Here is a 15,688-nt window from a genome sequence, read left to right as displayed (position 1 = left end):
AACACATCTAACTTCAATGACAAACCAGACTTCAAAAAAAGGAAAAGATTCATCGAAATATCTCACATATACCCTAAACAAGATAACCAGTAAAGCAACAGTGACAAACCTTGAATATGTATAACAGCAGCAAGAATCACCTTACAGAATGAGTGAATGTCAAGCTGCTACAACTCAAAACCTAATCATAAGCAAGAAAAAGAATGCAATTAATACAACAAGGTTGGAAACAGACATAGACCATACATGAAAAGAACGACCAATTTGTCAATGAAATAGAACATACATGAAACGACACGGAGAGACATGAAAACAGCCAAGGAGCTTTAAAGTACCATAACTAATTTCGAAGAAGGAAAAACGAACAAGAAAAACCCTAATACAAGAGAAAACCTATTCAGTTAGAAGAATGGGTAAATTGGGAATACGAATATCCAAACACAAAACAAAACAAAACAAAACAAAACAAAACAAAAAGGTGGAAATAAGGTTACCTTAAACCTTAAGAAGTTAATAAATCGACTTGGTAATAATATCTCTTTTAAGTGATAGTATCTCTTTAAATGGGGGTGGGGGGGGGGGGGGGGAGGGAACGATTCTGCTGCGGAAAAGTGAAAAAAAAGAAAAAAGGAAAGACAGTTAAAAAAAATAGAGAAATCGACTCTGCTGGGGATCGAACCCAGAATCTCTGGTTTCGTAGACCAGCGCCTTATCCATTGGGCCACAGAGTCGTTTTTGTTTACAATATTTTCTTTGACTATAATTTTCCGAACATTACCAGGGCTGCACTACTACACCCCGAGCTCAAAAGTTCTCCGTATGTCACAATACTGTGCGGCTTTATCAAAATAAAATATACTCGCTCTATTTCAAGTTAATTGAGCCATTTGCAGTTTGCACAATTTTTAAGATAAGGAGGTAAACGAAGTATTTTAAGTATTTTTTATAATTATATCCTTATGGATAATAACTATTAAAACTTAGAAATAATTTATCTTTTATTTGATACCACGTTTTTTTCTCGAAAACTTTATATCGTTGAAAAGCATTTTAAAACACCTACATAACGAATTTAAACATGATTGTCAAATTATACATATTTCTTATAGCAACAATAACCTTTTAAAAGGATAATTTTCGAAATATCCCCTTGATTAGTGAAAGGGAAAATTATGTTCAGGCCCCACCCATGGGTAACCCATAATATGAGGCCCTTGATTAAAACAAGTTTAAATCTAGGCCCCGAATTATTAAAAGACCTTGATACCCTTATGCATATTGTCAAGCCCATAATTCAATAAAATTTAAATCTAGGCCCAAATTTATTAAAATCTAGGCCCGAAATTATTGAAGTACATTGCGAATGTGTAAATAGAAGTTACACATGCATATGGCATGTGTAACGGTTACACATCCTTATGACATGTGTAATGCAAAGTTACGCTTGTATATATATGCAGAAAATAGACATCAAAAAGAAAACACAAAAAAATACATGTATTACTTTAATATTCATTTACAACAATTTTTTAACATGTGTAACTAGAATTTACACACATATGTCTAGTGTAATTGAGAGTTACATATGTGTCTATCTAGTGTAATTGAGAGTTACACATGCATCCGACTTGTGTATCCAGCGTCAACTCCAGTTCCAGCGAGACCATTACCACATTTAAGAAATTAGCTTTTATGAAGGTTATCTGAAACCTGAAATATAACAACAAGCAATCAGTATTTATAAGATTAAAATAAACAGTACATACAACAATGTATATTCAGTTTCACAAGCATCTGACTAGAGTAACTACTAGTTACACATGCATCTGAATTGTGTAACTGAGAGTTACATATACGTATAACATGTATAACTAGGAGATACACACGCATCTGGCTTGTGTAATTAGGGGTTACACCTGCATATGGGATATGTCATTTATCATGAACTTGCAAGCCTAAGTTACCTAAAGCAAAGTATGTGTAAGTAAAGGTTACACATCTAATTAGCATGTGCAACTAGAAATTACACATGTATTTAGCTCGTGTAACTGGAAGTTACATATCTAATTAGCATGTGTAACTAAAAGTTACACATCTATTTAGCTTGTGTAACTAAAAATTACACATCCATACCAAAGCACCACCACTAAGACAAGTAGAATGTAAAGTAGATCCAATTTACAGTGTCTAACACAGCTCTAACATCCATACCAAATCTCTCAGCTTCTTACCAAAACACCACCACCAACTCCAAATACAAATTATTCTCCAAATCTGATCCAATACCACCACCACCACCACTGTCTCCTCATCCTCCTCCGAAACCCGCACCTCCACCATCAACACCACCACAAGTGTTGATTTTCTTGTAAAAGAAACATGAAAATATCAGCCAAACTAATCATTGTATACAAAAACTAATCTAGATGCAAAAGCAATACTGTCAGCCTCCAAAAGTCATAAAACAAGCATGTATAATCAGCTAACTAAACAAGCATGTGTAACTCCCAACATCTACAGATTTTTTAACAATCAGATTTCGTCTTATCATCTACAGATATAAATCAATAACTGAATCCATTGTAATCATGAGAGTTCATCGTTTTTAGATGATTGAATTCAACTAGTATTACGAACAAATTGAACCCAAAACAACAACATCAACAGTAATAACAGCTATCTAAACGTACCTAGATTCAAAATTCATTGATTCTAGAAAAATTATATTGTTATGCTCTGACCTGAATAGAACAACAAAAACAAGAATCCAAACCTAATCAAACTAAATAAGAAAATAGAACTACTAAATGAGTCAATCATATTGAATCAAAACGAAAATGTTACCTGAAGTAGCTTCAAAAGAACAAATTGGAATAAATTGATTGATTCAAATTGGAGTCGCCACAATATCACCAACTGTAACCCGAATCATCAAAATTGGAGTTCTTATACAAGATGACAAGTACTACCTAGGTTTAATCATGAATAAGTTGTTTCCAAGCATTAACAACCTTCAGTTGTTGTATTCAATCAGTATGTATAAGTAAAAGTTACACATCTAATTAGCATGAGTACCTAGAAGTTACACATATATTTAGATTGTGTAACTAGAAGTTACACATCCACTTAGATTGTGTAAGTGAGAGTTACACATACATAATAAAGTACAAATGAGAGATAATACCAGCAGATAAATGAGGATAATCGGACATACCTGTCTGAATTAAACATATCAACAACACCTTGGAGATCAAAAACCCATGTTTCATGGTACCTATATTTCTTAAGGTTACTGCCAACCCACTGGGAAAGTGATTTGAAAAACCCAAGCTCCATCATGGAATCTACAAGCCACCTGAGTTTTAGAAACAAAATATCACATGTCAGATAGTTGATCTACTAACGTCAATTCTCTTACGAAGGTGTGATTTTCCATGAGAGAAGAAAACACTTCCAAATGTGTTGTTCACTGTCAGTTCATGAACTCCAAAAGTCGTCCACCTTTACACTGGATCCATATATATGGTAGCGTAGTTGAATGTATATATCAACTTCCAAATTCCACAAATGAAAACTGTACTATACATAAGTACAACAAAATGAAGGAGAATAAATCTTACTTACTTGGTGGGATTTCTGAGGGTAAACTTTGCAAGGTCTGTAAAACCTTCTCAACTTCTCCATCACTCTCTTCAGGATTGACATCTCCATGTACAGAGTCCAGTACCCAAAGTTGTTCTGCATCAAGGAAGTGTAGAAAACTTCATTACATGGAAGGATGAGCATACTGGGTTTATTAGCAATTGAAAGAAGTAAAGATCTCAAAAAAGGTTTTGTGTGTCCTTCTTCACATTTTGTAACAATTTTGTTTAGTAAAAATTGATAATACGTAAATAAACATACTAAATGCCAGATCCAAATACTTCATCTACATTTCGTATCCTTAAATTACAAAAATTGAACAACATCAATAAGACCAAACAACAGAATCAATTCATCAAACATTTAGAACTCAAAAACAGAATTATCATATCTTGGTGATACCGAATCTGCAGATGAAAATTATTACTATTAACAACTTCTTCATTAGTTGTTTCCAAAGCAAAAGAAGAATCATATTTTGAATCACCTGTGAATGACGATTAGTTGTTATCTTCTTTATATCATATTCCCCTATTTCCAGTATCCCAAAAAAGTACTTGATAACTTATTTTAGCATGTGTAACTGCGAGTTACACACGCATCTGTCTAGTGTAACCGGAAATTACACATGCATCTGTCTAGGGTAACTGTGAGTTACATATGCATATAAAAAACACAAAAATATGCACATTACTCTGTAATTTAACTTACCGCACGAGTCAAGCAAAATAAGCTTACAATTTCTCCAAGCTAAGCAATTATCAAGTACGACTCCATAGCCTTGAATAAATCTACAAGCAATCATCGGAATAATTAAATTTTGGCATAATACTCATGTGACTCACCAGCTCCATCTACGCAAAGCAAACAATATAATAAGCGTCGAGTAAAAAAAACTCGTCCAAACAAATAATCAACTAGAATTAGCAGCAACTGCTATAGGAGTTCCAATTTGAAAAGAAAGAGTGAGAACTAAACTGGGGACACACTTCGACAACTAATAATAAACAATCAGTATGGTACTAGGTGACCCATTGTGTTTCTTACCATAAGGCTTGCAGATACTAACTTTGTCCAGACCAGAAACCTCTACCTGGTCAGATACTAGGGAACGAGATACTTTTTCAGTATCCAGATCGAAACAACGGTGTTGTTCACAAAACACACAAGCATAAATAAAAATAAGAATGAAACATATGCCATGATGATGCATATAAATGATTGCATATCAGCAAAACAAACTGCTAGCATTACATCTTAAAGAACACTATTTACCTCATGTTTTCCTTGTACGCCGATGTCATTAACCCTCGCAACAAACTGAAAAAGAAAATATTTTTTGTTGAGTTGGTGAGGTAACAAACAAAAATCACTAGCATTGTGATATGATAAGCTATTTGCAGGCACATAATAGGTTCAGCATTTTTACCTCATCAAGATAGGATTTCCGTGAGATGTCAGAAAGGAATGTTGCAAGAGAAACCATTTCTGTACCGATCTTCTCGAACTTTCTCCAAACCTGTGAAACATTCAACATGATCATTCCACTCCAAACAAACTGACCTTCAAGGTATTCAGATACTTTTATGGAATGATGAAAAAACACCATCATCACAAATGCATAATAAGAACAGGATATATAAATTGATTGCATGTTACTAGAGTCTCCAGTAAACTGATTGCCTGTGATGTCCAAGGTCATTTAAGAACCTACAGTCTGAAAATTTCCAGTTTGACTATTTTCTAAAAAGTGTGGACATGGAAGATAACTGATATAACAGAATTCATATAAAGTGATGCACAACACCATCTGTAACCGCTCCAGACTCCTAAATGCTTAATTTAACTTGACAGACCTACTAACAAATAGGTAACGCACCATAAATTTCTTCATAGCAATTACAGGAACAACAAGATTCAATAATTCCATTAAAGCTATAACAATCATTTTGGAAATGATGGAAGTTCCAGATTAGAGCGAAACATGAAAGTAACTGAAACTCGAAAAATTTAGAGGGGTAATAAAGATTTAGATGCATCGATTACTAATCTGAATTTAGATTTACAACCAGGAAAACGGATTGACAGGTCAATTAAATCTCAATCACGAACTCTACAAATTAATTGTGATTTTTTTTATCTCAAATCGAAGATAAAGATGAGATGATTACAAATCCAGACTCCAATTACAAATCGAATTAAAAACTTGATCAGAAATAAACGTTCTTATAGGTTTTTGAAACCATAAATTGATTTTTCAAAACAAAATTAAAACTGAATCAAAAGACAAATATAGTTTAGAAGGAAAACTTACTGATTTGTTTAGATTTGTTGATGAAATTGATTTGAAACTTTTGAGATTCGATATTAATCTTCCAATTTTCTTCTCTGATTTGATTTTTTTCGCTTTGTCTTCGATTCATATTTCTTCTTCATTTCGGCAGAGCTGCAGGGAGAAACGAAAATGAATGAAAATTAAAAGAACCGTAAAGAAGATGAAAGAAGAAATTGATGGGATGAAACAATAACTAGTTATAGAAGATTTCTGTGTCGATGAGAGACAGAGAAGATCTGACGAGGCTTTAATTTCAGATTCAGAACTCTAGAACTAAAAAGTTTTTAGATCCAGAAGGAGAAACCTAAATGTTCAAAAAAGAAAGTGAAATTACCTGATTCAAGACAAATCAAAAACGATTGTCTCTGCTCAAAACCAAATCGGAAACCCTAGAAAATGTTTTCGTAAGAACTGGAGAGAGAAAATGAAATTAGAAATGAAAACACCTAATGAGTTTTCTATGATATATATAGTAAAGGATAGTTTTGTCATTATCAAAATTCATAATAATTAATTATGGGCCAGATCTGAAGAAAACTTGATATTTTGGGCCTAGCAATATCATTTTCCTAAAGTATGGAGTTGACAATGAATGATCCATTTAGTGGGGCTTATATATGTTGAACCCATATAGAATGGGGGTTATAGTATTTTTCACTTAGTGAAATAGCTCAATCATTTATGGGACAAAATTTAAAACCAACTAGCTCAATTAATTTGGGACGGAAAGAGTGGTTTGATATCTCATATAGAAGAGATTTCTTCAACGATGTATAAAAGGTTACTGATCTGAAAGGCTTCCATACATGTTTGATTCCATAACCATGCACGCTTCTTCACATGCAACTTAACAGGTGGAGAAGCCAAGAAACTGATATTTAGGGGTCTAAATTCTTTTTTGTGTGCAAGCTATTAAGCCCATCATTGTTTAAAAATTCCTCTATGGATCCTATCAAAAATTAGTTAACCCGTTGTTTATCAACTTGTGGTAAGGAAGTTTGGAAGCAATTTCTTACTGTAATCTATTGGATACTATGGAATGAGAATGTTGGATGATATGGCTAAACCTGCCTATGTGTCATTCGGATGGTTTTATCTTTATATTTTGTTATCTCTGTTAGCGTTAGTAGTACTTGTTTGTTAGGGTTCACTCACTCTTTTGCATATGTTATACATACCCAGGTGGGTCTTTTGTAATAGATACGTATCTTTTTTTATTGTGAAAGAAGATTATATTGAAGAAATAAGAATAGATTACAATTAGACCCAAACACAAATTACAGAGATATAATTTTCGGTAGAAAGTGCAAGGACTATCGAGATAATCCAAAATGACTAAAAAAGTTCCTCACAAAGAGTAAAAAACAAAAGCCAGGGGACACAACCTCAACCAAGCTACGAAGCCCATTAGAGATACCCGGATGGAACTGCCCATCACCCAGAACCGATGAAAACCCTAACGAAATAGCATCGCTTCGCTACCATAGCCGCCCCGACCACCATATGGACTACCACTGCCATCGCCGATTCACCATTGCAGCTCTACTTTTGATGACCCTGATTATCATCGGATTAAGAACCGAGATGGGAACCCATTTCCATCATCAAAAACCAACACTTTTGTTGGTTAAGATAAGAGATGGCTGCAAGGGATGGTTGTAGGAGATGTAAGAGATTAGAGATGAATGTAAGTGATGGGTGTAGGAGATGTATAAGATGAGGTGTAGAAGGGATTGTTTTGATGGAGATTTAATTTACTTTGAGATCTGGTGGCTGCAAATATGATTTCGATTGGTGAGAGTTAACACATGATTCACTGTTTGATGGATGTAGGAGATGTATTAGTATTTCAAACTAAGATGAGGTGAGATATGTGAAGAAGAAAAGGGATATCTTCTTCAATTGAAGATAAATGGGTATGAGAAAACAGAGATTCAAGCCATGACTAAGATATGGGATAATGACTAGGGGATATCTTCAAATCGGTACATTGAAGATAGAGATTCAATCCACGACTTAGATATGGGAAAATAAAAAGGGGATATCTTCAAATCGGTATATTGAAGATAGAGATTCAAGCCATGACTGATATATGGAATAATGAATAGGGGATATCTTCAATAGAGATTCAATCCATGGACATGGGAAAAAGAAATAACTGTGGAATAGAAGCCATGACGGAGAATCAACAAAACAATGAAATCCTTGCTCGGATCTAGTCCGAAGACTAGTTCCGAGCAAGAGGAAGGGGAGCCGGCTGTTTGTAAAAGCTAGGGTTTGAAAGAAAGATAGAGAGGGGGAAATAATATCTTTCATGATATCAGTTTTTAGGTTTTGATCCTTAAAGACAGTCTCCGCCACCATCATCATTCATACACCAAAACCGGTGCCACCGTTATTTCAACAACCATCTTCATCTGGTGATGAGCAATTACTCCACCATTGAGTACACCTTATTAGTACAACTTTCCTTAATCTATTACCTTTACAAACATCTCTTTTCATGTTTCATAGAAACTAGACGATTCAAACTGTTTGGTTTGGAAATTTTAAATGGAATTTATTTTTATCAGTGCTTATTTGTTTGAATTTATTGATGGATTCATTCCTTTACCACCCCCTACTATCACTACTCAGCAAGAACTGCACCATATCCAGATTATGCTCTTTGGAGAAAGTGGGATCAATTTGTTATCAATTGTCTCAATGTTAACTTTACTCCTTCCATCTCTAATGATACTTTTGATTCTATAACTTTTCGACAGGTATGGCAGTATCTTGCTGCTAGATTTTTGAATCGGTTTGTAGCTAAGAAATCAATGCAACGAAATTAGCTGTTTAAATGAGGAAAGGTTCTGATTCTGTCTCTATTTACTGACAAAGGGTTGAGGAGATTTCTGATAATCTATGTGCTATTGGTGACTCAGTCTTTGACTCTGATCTGGTGATGCACGTTCTAAATGGGTTGAATCGTGATTTTGACAATTTTGTTGTCTCGATTCAGAATAGGGATGTGACTCTAAAATTTAATGAACTAAAGTCTAGGATGATTCAACATGAGAAGTAGTTACAAAATCAGTTTAAGGAGTCTTCTTTGGATGTTGATAATCTCACGTCTTCCACGTTTTTACTAAGAAAACTTTTCATCGTACCAAGAATGCTCCATCATCATCCCCTACTGCTTCTAAATCATCTGACCAACCCGACTATAGTGAAACTTTCTATCATATTTACAAGAAATATGGTCACACTGCCTATAAGGGTCCATATAGGAAGCAAGCTCATAGTACTATTCAATTACCTTCCAACTCAATACACGTTAATGGCTTTCTGATTCTGCAGCTACTAGTCACATGACCAATACTTCATCTATCTTACGTAATCCAATACCCTACTCTGGTTCTAATAAAGTGTTGGTGGGTGATGAAAAACTGCTTCCTATTCAAATGGTGGGTAATTCTATTTTGGATGTCACAGATTCTAATATCGCCTTAAAATATGTCTTGTATGTCCCGGATTTGAAGCCGAATCTAGTGTCAGTGGGGAAACTTGAAAAAGCAGGGGTCTAACAACCACACCCAATATTTCGTTTAGGAAATCTGTATGTACTAATTCCAATATAATTTTCAAGAGAATCAACTAGACAGTCAGACTCAATCATGGAAAATATATCCAAGAGTTATATCTTAGTTTCTCAAATCAATCTGAAATCAAACAGATAGAAATCTGTGAGCCGGATCAATATGAGAAACAACTTCAACGGTATCAAAGACCAATGTTCAAGTGTCAATCAATTTATACCAACAACCAAAGGTTGGATTATCTAATTGATTGAACTACACACAACCTGTGATATTTCAATTATATAGAAAATATTGCGGAAAAGAAATAACACAAACACCAAAAGTTTTGTTAACGAGGAAAAGGAAAATGCAGAAAAACCCCGGGACCTAGTCCAGTTTTTAACACCACACTGTATTAAGCCGCTACAGACTCTATCCTACTATCAATTAACTTCAGAATGGAATGTAGTCGATCTCTAACCATTCTACCACTGATTAAGGTACAGTAGCATTCCTTACGCCTCTGAATCCCATCAGGACTCTACGCACTTGATTCCTTAGTTGATCTCACCCAAAACCAAGAGTTTATACGACCCAAAGTCGAAGACTTGATAAACAAATATGTCTCGCACAGAAAAGTCTATTGAATAGATAAATCTGTCTCCCACGGAAATACCTACGTGTTTTTATTCTGTCTTTTGATAAATCAAGGTAAACATGAACCAATTGATACACCGGTCTTATTTTCCCGAAGAACATCCTAGTAATATCAATCACCTCACAATAATCTTATGAAAGCGAAATAAGATATTGTGGAATCACAAAGAATGAGATAAAGAGCTTTGTGATTACTTTTTGTATCTTACCTATCAGAGATTAAATCTCGAGAAACTCTTAGAGAAGATATCACACAATACGATAGAACAAAGTAAGATAAAAACATGCAACTACAGAGAAAATAGTTGGGTCTGGCTTCAGAATACCAATGAAGTCTTTAAGTCGTTAACCTATAATGGTTTTATGAAAATCCTAGGTTAAAAGACAATCGACCATAGAAGGTGTGGGGATTAGGTTTACCAGTTTCTAGAGTTCTCCCTTATATAGTCTTCAAATCAGGGATTGCAATCAGTGTTACCTTAGTAACAAAGCATATTCAATATCCACCGTTAGATGAAATCCTGATTAGATTCAAGATAATATATTTCAACCTTTAGATTGTCTTATCTTATTACACACATGTGAAATGTACCTTCATTTAGATAGGATAACCGTACCTAAACATGTACACTTGGTTAGCTTAATAATATTAACCGAAGTTAGCCATATGAACACTTTTATATCAACCTTATTCATATTCATCACAACTAGTTCAAATGACTCAAATGAAACTGGTTATGGGGTTGTTCAATCCTTTATATTCTCATAAAATCGGTTTTGATTTACTTGAATCGATTCATGAACATTATATCCATGGTTTGCAGATATGCATTCCTTATTATATAAATGTATTTGTTCATGAGTATGTATACATAGCATAACCGATTTTACAACATAACCCACTCAGGTATGAAAACGATTACGCATACCTAAGTTCCCTGACTTGGTATTGTTCGCTAGTATGCAAACGGGTACGCATACTATCATTCATGACCGAACTCTGTTGAAATAAGTATGCATAGGGTATGCATACTATAATTTTCGGACCTCAACTGTTGAACCATTACGCGTACGGGTATGCATACCATAGTTCTCCGACTTGGAGTATATTAATTTGCAGTAGTATGCATACTGTGCTACATCCAATCAAAGGTTAAGTGTCCTAAACTCCATTTTAATCATTGCAACATTCTTGGAAGATGAGAATAGCAGTCTCACACAAACTATTATCTTCAAAGAAATATTCAAGTGATCAAATAATCGATACGGAACATTCGAAGTCTATATCAAATGAGTGTCTCACACAAATCATATAAGATGTTACCAGGTGATTTTCACATGATCATATTTTGACTTTCGTCAAGAATAAAAGATGAACTTGGTTAAAGAGAAAGCTTACCAACACATATTTCAAGAAATATGTAAGCGGGTTAAACTCAGCTCGAAATATCAAATGTGTATATGTAAAGTCTATATAGCTATACGACTTTTGTCTACACATACCTGTATAATGTAAAGTCTATATAGCTTGAGATAGAATAAAAATAGACTTCTGGGTGATAGTTGAGTTAAAGTCTCCACATACCTTTTGTTGATAGAGTTCCACAAGCTCCCCACAGTAGTCATTATTATTCAATCGATAAACGCCGTGAAGTCTAAATCTCAACTACACATTATATCCTAATCCGAGACATAGCTATAAGTAAATTAGAAATCAAGACTTATAGTTTTGACAACTAAACTTGACAAACAATCTTGAGATAATCACGCTTGTGAGTTCGACCGAGTAGTTCTCTAACAAAACTTACTAGTGATAATCTCTGTTCAGTTGAGTTTAATCCATTTGGATCCAGCATTAAGGATTTGAGCACTCAACAAGTTATCTCTGAAAGTCCCAAAGATGGTAATCTTTATTCCCCGTTTTTATTTAATGTTGTGGCTTCTCAGGATAATGTGACTACTCAGTGCAGCTCTATACCATTTGGAACCAAAGGCATGACCATCCATCCAACTATGTTCATCAAAAGCTGGCTGCAACCTCTCACATCCAGGTCACTAGTGATGATTCCTGCTCTCTTTGTCATTCTTGTCAGATAGGTAAGAGCAAGAGGTTACCATTCTCAGCATCAGATAGAATTTTTACTACACCCCTTCAATTAGTGCACTGTGTCATTTGGGGACCATACCATGTTATATCTAACTTGGGCTACGGATATTTTATTTTGTTTCTTGATAACTTCAACAAGTATACTTGGATTTATCCAATGGAAACAAGGAAAGTAAGTATTATGTGTTTCAAGTATTTAAATCCTTGACTGAAAACCTGTCGTCAAGCACTATTAAGACATTTCAATGTAATAAGGCATATGGATTGTTCACAGGACCATTCAAGATATTTTCTTGATGAGTCAGGACTCATAGTTTGGTCTTCTTTTCCAAGTATACCTCAACATAATAGAGATGCTGAGAGGAAAATCTGACATATCACTAAAGTGGGAAACACTCTGTCTTTTGCTGCTTACATGCCTAAGAGCTTCAGGTTGGAATCCTACCTCACAGTTATCTTCCTCATCAACATGACCCCATCTAAGTTGTTGTCTTTGCAATCACCTTTTGAGGTACTATTTCACAAGGCACCTGATTCCTCATTCTTGAAGGTATTACTGTGCTTGTATCCATTTTCTTGGACACTATAGGAAGGACAAGCTTAGTCCTAAGTCATATCAATGCATTTTTATTGGGTATAGTCAACTTCACAAGGAGTATAGGTGATATGAAAACTCTAGCAAGAAGGTATACATATCATGCATGGCATGTTATTTTTGATGAACTTGTGTTTCCTTTTTGTGCTTGTTCTTTTTCCACCTCTATCTCACAAACATCCACAATCATTATATCCATACCAGCAATTTTCAATGATCCTACACCTACTTATTCCGTCACAATTGAAGAACTTGAGCGTGAACATGTTGTTCTATCATCTCCAATTACTGCAGCTGATAATGACTATCCTCCTTCTGCACCAACTACTACTCCTATTGTACCTGCACCTTCCATGACCACTAGATATCATGCTGGACTTCACAAACCAAAATATCTCTCATACTGTGTCACTTGATATGCTGCCACTCATCCTCTACATATGGCATTTGTCTCTTCTGTCGTTTGTCTACAAGAGCCAAAGATATAAGAGACAGCTGCTCAAGATTCTAAGTGGGTTATTTCCATGGAGAATGAGAATACAACACTGGTCAACAATGATTCTTCCATGAATGTATTAAGATTTGAGTGGGTTTACAAACTCAAGATGAAATCTGATGGAACTATTGAACGCTACAAAGCAAGGTTGGTTGCTCCAGGAAATCATCAGGTGGATGGCATCGATTACACCATAAAATTTAGTCATATTTTGAAGTTTACTACCATCATGGACATTCTCACTATTGCGCTTTCAAGGGGTTGGATCATCCGACAGTTGGATGTATCCAATGCATTCTTGCATGGTGATCTTGCTGAGACTGTGTGCATATGCAACAACCAAAGGGTTTCGTTGACCCCGACCATCCTACTCATGTTCTAAAACTCAACAAGTCGTTGTATAGTCTCAAGCAAACACCTAGTGCCTGGTTTCAAAAATTCAGTAATTTTCTCATTCAACAAGGCTTTGTAATGGAAGATTCTGATAATTCTTTTTTCATGTACTTGCATGGGTCTGATGTTCAGCTACTAATACTGTATGTTAATATATTTTTTTTTGTGGGAAGCTCTGCTACTCTAGTTTCATCATTTATCAAGAAGCTCAACACAATCTTTTCTTTGAAAGACTTGGGTAATTGGGACTACTTCCTTGGCATTGAAGTAACTGATGTCTCTGTCACTTCTAACTACTCTAGTTTCATCATTTATCAAGAAGCTCAACACAACCTTTGATTTGAAAGACTTGGGTGATTGGCACTAGCTACTTTCTTGGTATTGAAGTAACTAATGTCTTTGTTACTTCTATTTTGTTGATCACTGATCAGTCAAAGTAAACTCTGGACTTACTCAAGAATCTAGGATGATTTACTGCAAGCCATGCACTACACCAGTTTCTCATGGACCTCTTGTGTTTGTCAATGATGGTGCACTTTTACCAGTTCCTAAAGAATATGGCAGCTTGGTTGGTGCCTTACAATACCTTAGTCTCACTCGGCCTGATATCACATTTGGGGTAAACTATACTTCTCAGTTGGGGTCATGTCCTTTGTTAAACTTTGGGTTGGATTCTATTTTCTCGGTATTGCTGGTCTGTATTGGTGTGATTTTTGTTTCCTTGGTCTTTACTCTGTGCAATTATCGAGCTAGCGAAAATGAAAGTTTTCCCCTTTGTTTGAGGGTGAAAACAGTTTCTGCTGGTTTCGGTAATTTCGTGTGTTGTGGGTGAGAAACAATTCTAAACCCTAAAGAATGTACTACAAGGGAGTACTTTAGATTCGGGAGATCAATCTGTACAAGTCCGACCTAAACCAAGAAATGGTCGTTCCAGACTTGCTTCGGTCACAAAGTGGAGGAGAAGGGTTGGTTTTGGGGAGGGAAGCGAAGAGAGTGTTGAGACCAGAATAGTTGATTCTGGAAGAGTAGTTGTTTTGACTTGTATCAGAAAGTGGAAATCTAACCTATGGGAAGCTAGCAAATGTTTTCTGAGTGTTGTATGCTCCTGACCATAACTTGTTGTTCGGAGGAAATAGGTAAGACCTATTTATACAAGTCGAAGTGAAACGTACCCTGGTCTCGTAAGAAATGGAAAACGGATGAGTAAATGGGAGGAGGTGGTAACCGGTAACGCATGGAATTGATGTTCCATAATGAAGGAAAGCGTTTCACCATTACTCCCTGTATTTACTAACCGCCTCATCCTTATGAAACTGTCTTGTAATGGGCGTAGTGTACGCCGCACGCTGTAAACCGCCAAACCAATACCCCAGTGAGCATCCCCCAGTTTGTGACATGTTTTGATGTCTCGAGTATTTTTGTGGAAAACATGTAGCATGTTGCTGCTGTTTGGCAAGTTGAGCTTGTGATACTTGCCGGCTCGGTGGTGACCTTCGAGGGTCGAGATTTTGCATCTTGAGAGGAAGGGTATTCGTTGATTATTTCAACCCTTCGTTTGGTAGCCATCGGCATGAAAGCATGCTCGGCATGGATTTAACATGGTTAGGTATGGCCAAGCTAGGATTTTGGCATAGTTTAGGTACGACAAAAAAACTAGGGTTTTGGCATTGTTTGGAGCGGCCAAATTTGGGCTTGGCGTCGGTCTAAAGGTGGCCATGCATTAGCTGGTAACCTTGGATGGCTAAGATCTTCATCTTAGATGGAAAGGTGGCCGTCGATTGTTGCAACCCTTCATCTTTGGCAGCCAACGTCATGAAGGAAAGGCTGGCATGGTTGGTATGTCTTGTTGCGGAGATGTGGCTGGAACGACATGCCATTGACACATGTGGAATTGGTTGCA

At 35.7% G+C, this 15,688-nt stretch overlaps 1 non-coding gene across 1 annotated transcript; it reads right to left on the bottom strand.

The window, feature by feature from the left end:
• Positions 1-658: 658 nt before the first annotated feature.
• TRNAR-ACG lies at positions 659-731 on the bottom strand. Its single transcript has one exon. It is a non-coding gene; the product is annotated as a tRNA-Arg (tRNA).
• Positions 732-15,688: the final 14,957 nt, after the last annotated feature.

This window comes from Papaver somniferum, chromosome 7, assembly GCF_003573695.1.
Source record: "Papaver somniferum cultivar HN1 chromosome 7, ASM357369v1, whole genome shotgun sequence".
Taxonomy (NCBI): domain Eukaryota; kingdom Viridiplantae; phylum Streptophyta; class Magnoliopsida; order Ranunculales; family Papaveraceae; genus Papaver; species Papaver somniferum.
The sequence above is the reverse complement of the archived record's forward strand: the minus strand, read 5'-3'. Positions and strand labels throughout refer to the sequence as shown.